The sequence below is a fragment of the Cynara cardunculus genome, assembly GCF_001531365.2.
Source record: "Cynara cardunculus var. scolymus isolate 2C chromosome LG 5, CcrdV1, whole genome shotgun sequence".
Taxonomy (NCBI): Eukaryota; Viridiplantae; Streptophyta; class Magnoliopsida; order Asterales; family Asteraceae; genus Cynara; species Cynara cardunculus.
The window spans coordinates 14,790,840-14,801,471 of NC_037532.1; the positions used below are offsets into that span (position 1 = coordinate 14,790,840).

The 10,632-nt window shown below is 35.7% G+C and overlaps 1 non-coding gene across 1 annotated transcript; it reads right to left on the minus strand.

Annotated features, from left to right (window-relative positions):
* Positions 1 to 8,942: 8,942 nt before the first annotated feature.
* On the minus strand, positions 8,943 to 9,049 carry LOC112513852. Its single transcript, XR_003069319.1, has one exon. It is a non-coding gene; the product is annotated as a small nucleolar RNA R71 (small nucleolar RNA).
* Positions 9,050 to 10,632: the final 1,583 nt, after the last annotated feature.

The following is a 10,632-nucleotide window of genomic DNA, read 5'->3' on the forward strand; positions in this document are numbered from 1 at the left end:
ATTGTCCGTTATTTAATCTGATATCCTCTTAATCAGTCGACCCTTATGGCCTTGTTTTCACATTTGGTATCTCATTTTTTCCATAATAGGCCTTGTCTTTGTTAATGGGTGCTTTATTCAAAGACATTTGATATCCCTCATATTTTGTGTAACAAGAATAAACGTTGATTTTTTAGAAGTTATAATTTTGTGTAACCGTGTTGGATTGTCACAAAACTTTGTGCAAGTCGTCTCTAACGTAAGTAAAATGAATCGTAAAACCTTAGTTATTCGTCATCACATTTCTTCAAGTTGTTCATCGATCTGATCAGAAACTAGTAAAGATCAATTAGGTTTATTTTGTTATACCCTTTATGTTCTCATCGACATGTAGGAATCATAATATGAATTTTGAGACTCAACCTAGATTTTGAACAATATATTACATGAATCTTATAATGTCACACAGTTTTTATGATTCATTCGATATGCATGATTTAATAAGTTCAGTAGATAGGTTCAATCTGAAACGTCTTGCAAATACACTTGCATTAGAATTTCATTGATTATGTTTGGCCTCTAATTCGTTCTTTTATGACTTGTAACTTAATTGGACCAATGATGAACAATTGTACATCACCTCTTTTTCGATACTAATAAACTCATTTGTTACATAGCAAGAGATGTAGGATGGAGTCTTAGCGGTTGTTTAGTTCGCAGAATTCGAAGGAATTTGATGGAATTGGAATGACAAATTCCTTTGACTAAAATTACAATTCCTTTGTTTGGTTCACTTTTTGAAATGGATGGAATCCTTCAAAATCCATTGAATTCTACAAATCAAATAATTCATCATTCCTTGGCATAATGGAAGGAATTAAGTTTCTTCCTTTTTACATCCAATTTAACGAACACCGACCACCTTGACCCCACCAAGGCCATGTTACTACTGGTCACTATCATGCCCCCACTCCTAACTCCCTACCACCATACTACTATTGTCGTCGTCACAAACGCCACCCACCCCCACCCTAACCCCCAACCAACCACTAGCCACTATGCCAATATTGCTATCATCATATTTATTAATTTCACCTAGTCACCCACCTCCACCACCACCAATACCATTACGTGTCATCGTCACAGCCGCCACACCCCTCCCACACACCCACTTGCCCACCTACCTACCCTAACCTCCGACCACCAAAATCACCATGCCACTAATGGAGATTCTAATTCTTTTAAGAGATTCCATTCCAATTCCTACCAACCAAACATGTGGTCAAATTCCATTTCAATTCCTTCAAAGTCAAATTCCTTTTATGAATTTCAATTCCACCAAATTCCATTATGTGAACCAAACTCCTCCTTAAGTTATTTCTAAGTTTGCTCGACACGTGAACATATAACATACAATATCAAATAGAATTTCTAATGTTATACTGTCATAACTGGGTTTTCTGCAAACCTGGGTTGAGGTAAATCAATGTGTTCATTATGTGATAGCATGCATGTTGTCTTAAAGATAAATGCATGAATTATGTGCACATGTGTAGTAATTTGATATTATGCATGCATGTGGAAATTTTATAGACAGTTATATGATAAAATAATAGGTGGGAATATTATTATAATCCAAACCTTCATGGTTAAGAAAGGTTGATTATAAAACATTATCTTTCCGCCGCCTAATGATTTTATATTAAAAGATATTCATCACCGCCTCACCCTAAGTACAAAAGAAAAAGAATAAGGTAAAAACCTTATCAGTTCACTATTTTGAAAAATATACGAGAGAAATATAAAGGCGGTGAAAGCATTCTTAGAAAGTGTTCTTGAAGAATATTGCTGCTTAAAAATTTTGTGATTTGCTGCGTGATAATCTGCAGAATCTGTTATTTTAAGGTGAGTTTTAAACTACCGTCGATTATAAATTGTGAGTTTTATCTATTGTTTGATTCTATAAATTCTAGGATATTGATGGGTTTAAATTTAAAAGAATCCAGTAGAACTGTTTTAAATAGTTTTTAAAAGAAACTGTTTTATGAATTGAAAAATCTTATACTTGTTTTGAAAAAGGTTGAGTAGGAACTGTGTTTGAAGGAACAGTTTGGATTTGGTACTCTGTTTTTGAGGATTAAGCAAAAACAGACGATTGAGAAATCATATGAAGAACAGATTGTTCTTATGGATTGAAAGGTTTTGAATATAAACCTGTGTTAAGAATATGATTTGGTTAAAACTATAGACGAGGTTCACTCTGATGTATGTGACTTTGTTCCGTCATTGGATGAAATAGTCTATAGATTTTGGATAATGAACGAGGTTCACTCTGACAGAAATGTCTGCAGCCTATCATTGGATGAAATAGTTCATATGAATTTCAGGAGAAATAAGGATGGTCGTTGTGTGTGATGGATAGTTATTGCTATAAACAGGGAATTGATGGAAGTAATAAGGATGGTCGTTGTGTGTGTGTGTGCATGGTAGAACTCTTACTATTATATCTAATATGATTACAACAGATTGGAGTTCTCTCTTCTTGGTGATTTGAGGATTCAGAGATGTTCTTATTGGAAATAGTAGTATTGATGTTGTGGTTATGGGAAAAATATGTGGCTTATGATCATTGGTTTTGACAAAAAGTATTTTGGAACAGAGTGTTCATTTTATGAGGAACCAGAGAGACTCTAGTTAGTTCTCACTATTGGACCAGAGGATTCTGGTTATTGATTTGAGAAATATGCAAGTTTTTACTAAATGCAATAATTGGACTAGAGGCTCTATGTCTATTGATAAGAGCTTCTGTGTCAAAACCATATTTTAAGAAGTTTTCAAGAAAAAGGATTTTATAATTAGCTTTCTATACAAAAGACAGACCAGAGGAGCTCTGGTCGACTCACACGTTGAACCAGAGGCTCTGGTTGGTCATAACTTTTAAACCAGAAGCTCTAGTTAGTTCAACTAGAGGCTCTGGTCGAGCATGAACTCTTTATAACTATTCTTTTTATGAAAAAGGCTATCTTATTGATTGGAAGCTTAAGCTTAAGAATATTATATGAGCTAGAGGCTATGGTTAGTACAACCAGAGGCTCTGGACGAGGGAATAAAAGCTCTGGTAGAAGGACCAGAGGGGCTCTGGCCCTGTTTATTGAAATATATTCTAAGTATGGTTTAGGACCAGAGGCCCGATGAACCAAAGCAGAATATAATTCTCAGTCCTTATGATATAAAATGAATTATTGAAATAAATGTTTTGGTGAGCTTCTCCCTGCATTACATAAAAGGGAACCTCACTAGACATTCATGTCTAACCCTCATTTTTGTGTTTTCAAAAATATGTGTGCAGGTAATGATAATAAGGGAAAAAGCATTATGTGAATTACTTCCCTATGTGTTTAGTTGTGTCAAGATCTTGATTAGCCATGTTTGGAAGCATAGATGCTAGGATACAAGATCATGTACTTTTGGAATTTTTGAGTTGTGTATTTTACATTATWGACTCTTGTATTATGGACCTATGTGGGGAAAACATGTATTCTAGGGATGAATTATGTGTAATATGCAATGTGTGGATTTGGGGGCGTTACATATACAATATCAAATAGAGAATATTTAGTATGAACATAAGAAGAAATTACTCAAGGAACATCAATAATTATTTTTATAACAAATAATAGGATGTTGATCCTTTTTTTTCTTTTTGTTAGATCTTCCAGTTTCGAAACTTAGGCATGGAAAAATAATACTCCTCTCCCACCTCTTCAGCTTGGGAATAGTTCTTTCTACTGGCTATATATATGTACAATGCCAGTTGAAGCTACGACTCAACGTCACACATTCTCCAGGTCCGAAGGGATCCAGTGCCTAACTACCGACTCCTCCCGAAATTGCGTTATCGAAGCCGAGCCAGGAATGGCCGTTAGTGGACACCCGCCTTCACCTGTTAGAGAGGCCCTCTTTAATACATTAAGAAAAGATGTTCACAGGGGCCAGAAAGACTCGGTCATAGCATAATCCGAATCAGACTCTTGGATGTGGGATCTTGCCTAAATAAATTTCCATTGAGTGGGGTAAGTCCCAAAAAGAATTTCACTGGCACTAAGCCCTTCCCCCCTTACTCCAAGAGTCGAAACAACAACCACAAGGGTGGTGCCTGATTAGTTTGAGCTTGGCTCTAAAGGTCGAAAGTATCAGGAGATCTCAGGTTCAAATCCAAGAAGGAATAAAAATCCCCGTGTGGCCACTGAGATTCAAATGCGGTGACTCCGGACTATCTACAAAGCAGATGATCGTCCTAGATTAGTCGGCTCGCATAGCGGGTTGGATATCTAGGTTAATCAAAAAAAAAAGAGAAAACAACCTCTATTCCTTCAACAGCAGTTAAGCCTTAAGGGTGAGCACCATTGATCAACAAAGAAACTGTTTATGCATTGTGGCTATGAAATTTATAAATCAAAATGGAATGTATTTTGTTCTTATTCATGTTTTAGAAACTTTACTTTTATAGGTTTTATCTTGGTGTCTATGACAAGACATCTTAAACAATAAAATTTAAAATAAATAAATAATCAAGAATAATTTATTTAAAAAAGTTGTAGTACGTTTATTTTATTTTTTTACGCACAAAGTTACACTATGTTTCCTTAATTACATAAAAAAACATAGTGTATTTTACCTTAATTGAAAGTTCCATAGCTTTGAAAGTTTTCCAAAATTGAAACCGAAGCAATGTACGTTATATTTTGATGGAATTTGCCCTAAATCAAATGGGTGATCTATATCATAACAAAATATCAAATGAAATAAGTATTCCCAATAAGCAATAAAATTAATATAAAGGCACATATAGGATGTTGTTTTTGTGTTTGCACCGTAGCATAGAACAAAAATGATAAAAACGAACAAAATATCAAATGAAATAAGTACTGCGAATAAGCAATAAAATGTTTTGTTTTGTAAAGCAAGGATTACACCACAAGGTCTACTGAATTCCCTTTAACACCATTTCAACATTTATAAACGGTTGTAATAATGATAAGACCAACAATGGAAACTATCATACTCAATTAAAATTGAGCATATTCCCATCATATGGACATTGCACAACATTTGTAGTCACACCATCATAACCCCCGTGACAATTACAATTCAGGTCCACAATAGATACCTATCCAATGTGCTCGAGAAACAAATTCGAGGCACACAAATTATCACTCCCAAGAGATATCATTATCTCAAGGTACCCTATGCCTGCTACGTAACTCCACATTCCCCACATAACTGCATATAGCTCAATTTCGTCAAAGGTATAACATGGTAAATTTGCATAAGAAAATTAACCACCACTCCAAGTACACAATTGTTGGTCCCGTTAGGGTCTACAAGATGTGTAAAACAGTTTGTAGAAGGGGGGGATGAATACAAACACAATATTTTTAAATTTAAAATATATATTGATAAGAGAAGATCAATACAAATTTTACAAGACTGTTTGCGGAAAGATAAGGTAAGAAAAACCTATCTAAACAATCTTAAGTTTACACACTTAATCTTAGCAAATAAGAAAAGATTTGTTGTTAAAGAAATAGAAGAAAGTAAGTTCTATCTAGGAGAGAACTTGTTTAGAATACGATGAAAGAGATTCTAACTTGCTCTTGAAGATGAGCGTATTTGTTATTAGATGTGTGTTCTTTTACTTAAGCATAACAAAGCTCAAAGTAAGGTTTAGGTTTAGAAAGGGTATGGGTTTGTCCTTTGTGTGTATAAGGACATGACAACAACAATCGTGCTTAGCAAGCTTCATTTGATCGTTGAATGCTGGAATAACCTGAAGGTCTCTTCAGCATTCGCTGAGGGTTGGGTAGTCTTCACACATATGTAGACATGCTCATAATCACTGAATACCGCTTCAGATCACGTATTCGCCAGTCTCTAATCTTCAGTTTCAGTCTTCGACATTTGCTGAAGGTTCTTTGGTGTGAGTGTTGTCTTATTGAAGTATCGCTGTTGCTGATAGGATTTACAATACAAGTTCTTTAGCGATCACTGAACAGACTCAGTGCAGATCGCTGGAACTGAAAAGACAGAAACATAAATACTTCGCATAGGATAAAAGGGATTATCATCAAATCACTGAGAAAGAGGATCAACAATCTCCCCCTATTTGATGATAACAAGACAACATAAAAAAAGTTGTCTTATCAACTAATAGTAAGAAAAAGTAACACATAAAATACATGTCTCTTTTAACTATTTTGGGATCTTTTTCAATGAGTCAGTTTTTACTTAAAGAATTTTCTTAAGTCATATTTAAGAAAAGTTACAAGGATAGAAACTGAAACTGAAAGCTTATTCACTAACTTATAGAATGTCAGTGAATGTGAAAAGTAACACTGAAACTCACAGACTTGTGTCCCTATTACTTTTTTCAGGGATCTTTTTCAGTGAAGTACAAGAAACACTTATATTATTGATACGTACTAAGTATTTAGTGCGTAAAGTACCTTTTTATTGTCTTTTAGATAGATTATTTTATATTTATATCCCAATTTTGAGTTGTTTTATCTCTTTTCTCTGTTTTTATGCTAAGAAGAATGATGAACCTGTTATTAGTGGATTTTGGTCTAAATTGAGCTTATTTTGGATAGATTGGAGCAGGTCGATCCTGTGGGAATGTGGTAGCATGGCCTGATGGTAGAATAAGAGATGGATGAGACTTGGAGTTGACCGACAAGACAATAGGAAGACCTTTGAAAGGCTTCTAAAGTGGAACAACTGTATTATGTTTAGATTAGCTGGAGTTTGTTAAGACTAATTTAGTTACTTTTTAAATATTAGTTTGCTTTACTGTACTTTCTAGTTTATTTTGAACTAATTAGGTGTGAAATATCCATTTTGCCCCCATCTAATCCCTAGTATAAGAAGGGATGTTGGGTTGAGTATTCCACACACCTCAACACCTTACCTCACTTCTTACTCCATATTCTCTCTTGTTTCTCTCTTGAGTAGATTGCATGCTACTTGAAGAACAAGTTTCTTAATATTATTAATCCTTTGGTTACATTTTGAGTTCTTTAATCGCTTTCTTTACATTATCGCATTTTATATTCCGTCTTTAATTTATTTACGCTTACTCACATTTTATATTCCATCATTTATTTATTACGCTTTCCACATCTTTTATATTCCGTATTTACTTTCCACGTTTATTTTATGTCTTTACTTATCGCAATTTATATTTCTTGTCATTTACTTTTCGTCATGAGCAACTAATTTTATTAGCTTGGGTGTATGACGAAAAGGGTGAGTTTGTAAACCAAAATACGGTAGACCCTTTCATGTAACAACGATGTTTTACTTTTTCATTTCAAGTTTTGTAATACCAATGACACTTCCTGACGAGTTGATCACTTTGAAAGTGTTAAAGTGCCATGGACTCTAAGCTGAGCCATTGATTGCACGTCAATTTGGATGATATGGGAAGTAGACTTGAGAGAGTTGCTAACAAGAGATTTGTTGTCCGTATTTTCTAAGTTGTTAATTCTCGACGGGTTGATCACTCTGAAGTGTTAAAGTGGAATAGACTCAGAGATAAGCCATTCAGAACACTTCAACTTGAATGATATGGGAATCCACTCGAGAGAGTGATTTTTAACAAAGAGATTTCTTTATCCATATATTTTGAAGACACCATTTGTCACTTTCACTGGTCTGGATACCTCATAGAGATATGGGTTGAAAGCTATAATATCAGTGCATTGGTGAAGTCCGAGATGAATACCTTCAAAATAATTGGTGAAAATAGTTGTTACTGATTGACTGTTGTAACAATTTGTCAGCATGGTTTCATGTTGTAGCATTTTGACAGCATTGGTCGACTGGAAATAATATTTACATCTCACCCGAAAAGTCATACACCCTAGCTTGCTTTTATTATCTGTTATCTCCTGTAATTTTTAGTTTTGTTAACTTTGTTCAAATCAAAGTCTTCAAATTCACCCTCTGAAATCATTTCCTTAACTTTACTTTCTTCTAAACTTTTACTACGATCCCTGTGGACGATATCCAGTACTTGTACCACTTTTATTACTTGAAAGTCGATATTGGTGCTATTTGTATCCTTGTTTTTGGTCATGATTGTTGTTTGTGGCCTGTCAATACGCTAGCAATCAAGTTTTTGGCGCCGCTGCCGGGGATTAGGTAGTTAAAAGTTTTCTTTTAAGTGAAGTAAAAGATTTGATTTTTCTCATCTCGTTTTAAAACCGTTTTGAAAGTAGTGTATGTTACGGAGACAACGCAGGGAAATTTTTGAATTGGATCCCGATATTGAGAGAACGTTTCGCCAAAGAAGGAGAGCTCAAAGAGCATTTTTTGCTCTACTCTCTCCCAACATGGAGTTACCTCCCCCAATCATCCCTGAGATTCCACATTTAGAAAACCAATCGCCTACCTTTGGGACAATACCACCATTTCCGAATTTTTTGCAAGAACCCCCACATCATCATAATAATCATAATGAGGACACAGAGTCGGAAAATAATGAACAATTAAGAGAACAAACTTCGAACAACATTAATTTGGCAAATTCCATAAATGGAAGGATCATGGACTATGCCATCCCTGATTTTGAGCAATTAAATTCTGGGATAGTTAGGTCACATATGACCGCTCTCCATTTTGAGCTAAAACCGATTATGTTTCACATGTTGCAAACAAACGGACAGTTTGTCGGATTATCTTCGGAGGACCCACACTCACATTTGTAATCCTTTATGGAAATCACTGATGCTTTCCTGATCCCGGGAGTGTCTAATGAAGCTCTGAGACTCACTTTATTCCCATTTTCTCTAAGGGATCGGGCAAAGGCATGGTTTAATTCATTACCGCCGGGGTCTGTGCCTTCATGGAGTAATATGGCGGAAAAGTTTTTGCGGAAATATTTCCCACCAACTAGGAATGCTAAGTCTAGAAACGAAATTTGCCTTTTTAAAAAAATGGACGATGAAGCTGTTCCTGACGCTTAGGAAAGGTTCAAAGAGCTGTTAAGGAGATGCCCACACCATGGCATCCCGTATTGTATTCAACTTGAGACGTTTTATAATGGGTTAAATCCCATGGCAAAACAAATGCTCGATGCGACTATGGGGCGGAGCCTTTACAACTATGACCTACAATGAAGGATATGAGATCCTAGAAAAAATTTCTGCTAATAATGGACATTGGGCTGATCCACGTGCTAAAACATAAAAGAAGACAGTAGGAATACGTGATGTTATGCATATACTGCATTAACAGCACAACTCTCTTTTATGGCCAATATGCATAAAAATCTAACTTCTGGCCAAGGAGTGCAGTCAGCTGTTACATCACCTATTCCAGCTGTCCTCTCAGTGCAATGTGTCTGTTGTGGAGGGGAACACTCTTATGAACTGTGTCCACATAATGCTGAATCTGTGAATTATGTTCATAATAGATCGAATCCCTACACTAACACATGCAATACCAGTTGGAGACAACACCCAAATTTTTCATGGAATAGTCCAAGTTTGAATTCCCCAGTCCATAAGCAACAAGGAAACCCTAATTTTCAACAACAGCAACATGCAAGCAGTTCTAATTCTCAGAATCACCATCACCAGAATTTTCAAAGTAATCAACCACCTTTTCAGACCAAACCACCTCCACAGTCCGAATCATCTTCCTTGGAAGTTATGATAAAAGGACTGGTGGCTCAGTCCCAAGCACAACAGCAAATGATGACTCAAAATCAATCTTTGTTCAATCAACAAAGTGCTGCCATCAGAAACCTAGAAACACAAGTTAGTCAACTTGCTCTTAATCAGAATAGTAGAGCCTTGGTACTTTGCCTAGTAACACTGAAGTCCCGAGAGATCTAGGAAAAGAGCATGTAAAGGTAGTGACTCTTAGGAGTGGGAAGGAATTAACCGAGACCATACCAAAAGAAAATGAATAGGTTGTGTCTAAACCTGAGACTATACCTATGGTCCCTGTTACTGAAAGTCCACCTAACCCTATGGATGACCAACCTCCTAAGTCCACCACTTTTGTTCCTCCTAAGTCGGACTATCCTTTGTTATTCCCAAAAGAAGTTGCTAGGAAAAAGCCAATTGAGGATGAGGTTATAACAGGTCCAAAAACCAAAGTTGTAATCTCATTTGAACCTCAAGAAAGTAAGACCACGACTCTAGGCACTCTGGACCCATCTTGTTCAACACAACCAAACAAAACTATCATAAAACCAGTTCCTCTTTATGTTCCTTTTCCCCAAAGGTTAAGGAATCAAAAAGAAGAAATGCAATTTAAAAAGTTTTTGGAAGTGTTTAAAGCATTGCACATCAACATACCTCTTGTTGAAGCAATAGAGCAAATGTCCAGTTATGCCAAGTTCCTTAAAGACATTTTGAGCAAGAAGAAGAAGTTAACCGAATATGAGACTGTTGATCCTCTCTCTCAGTGATTTAATGATAATCCCTTTTTTCCTTTCGATGTATTTTAGTTTTTGTATTTTCAGTTCCAGCGATCAATACACTGAGCATGTTCAGTGATCGCTGAAGAACTTGTTTTGTAAATCATTCAGAGACAACGATACTTCAAGAAAACAACACTCACACCAAAGATCCTTCAGCAAAC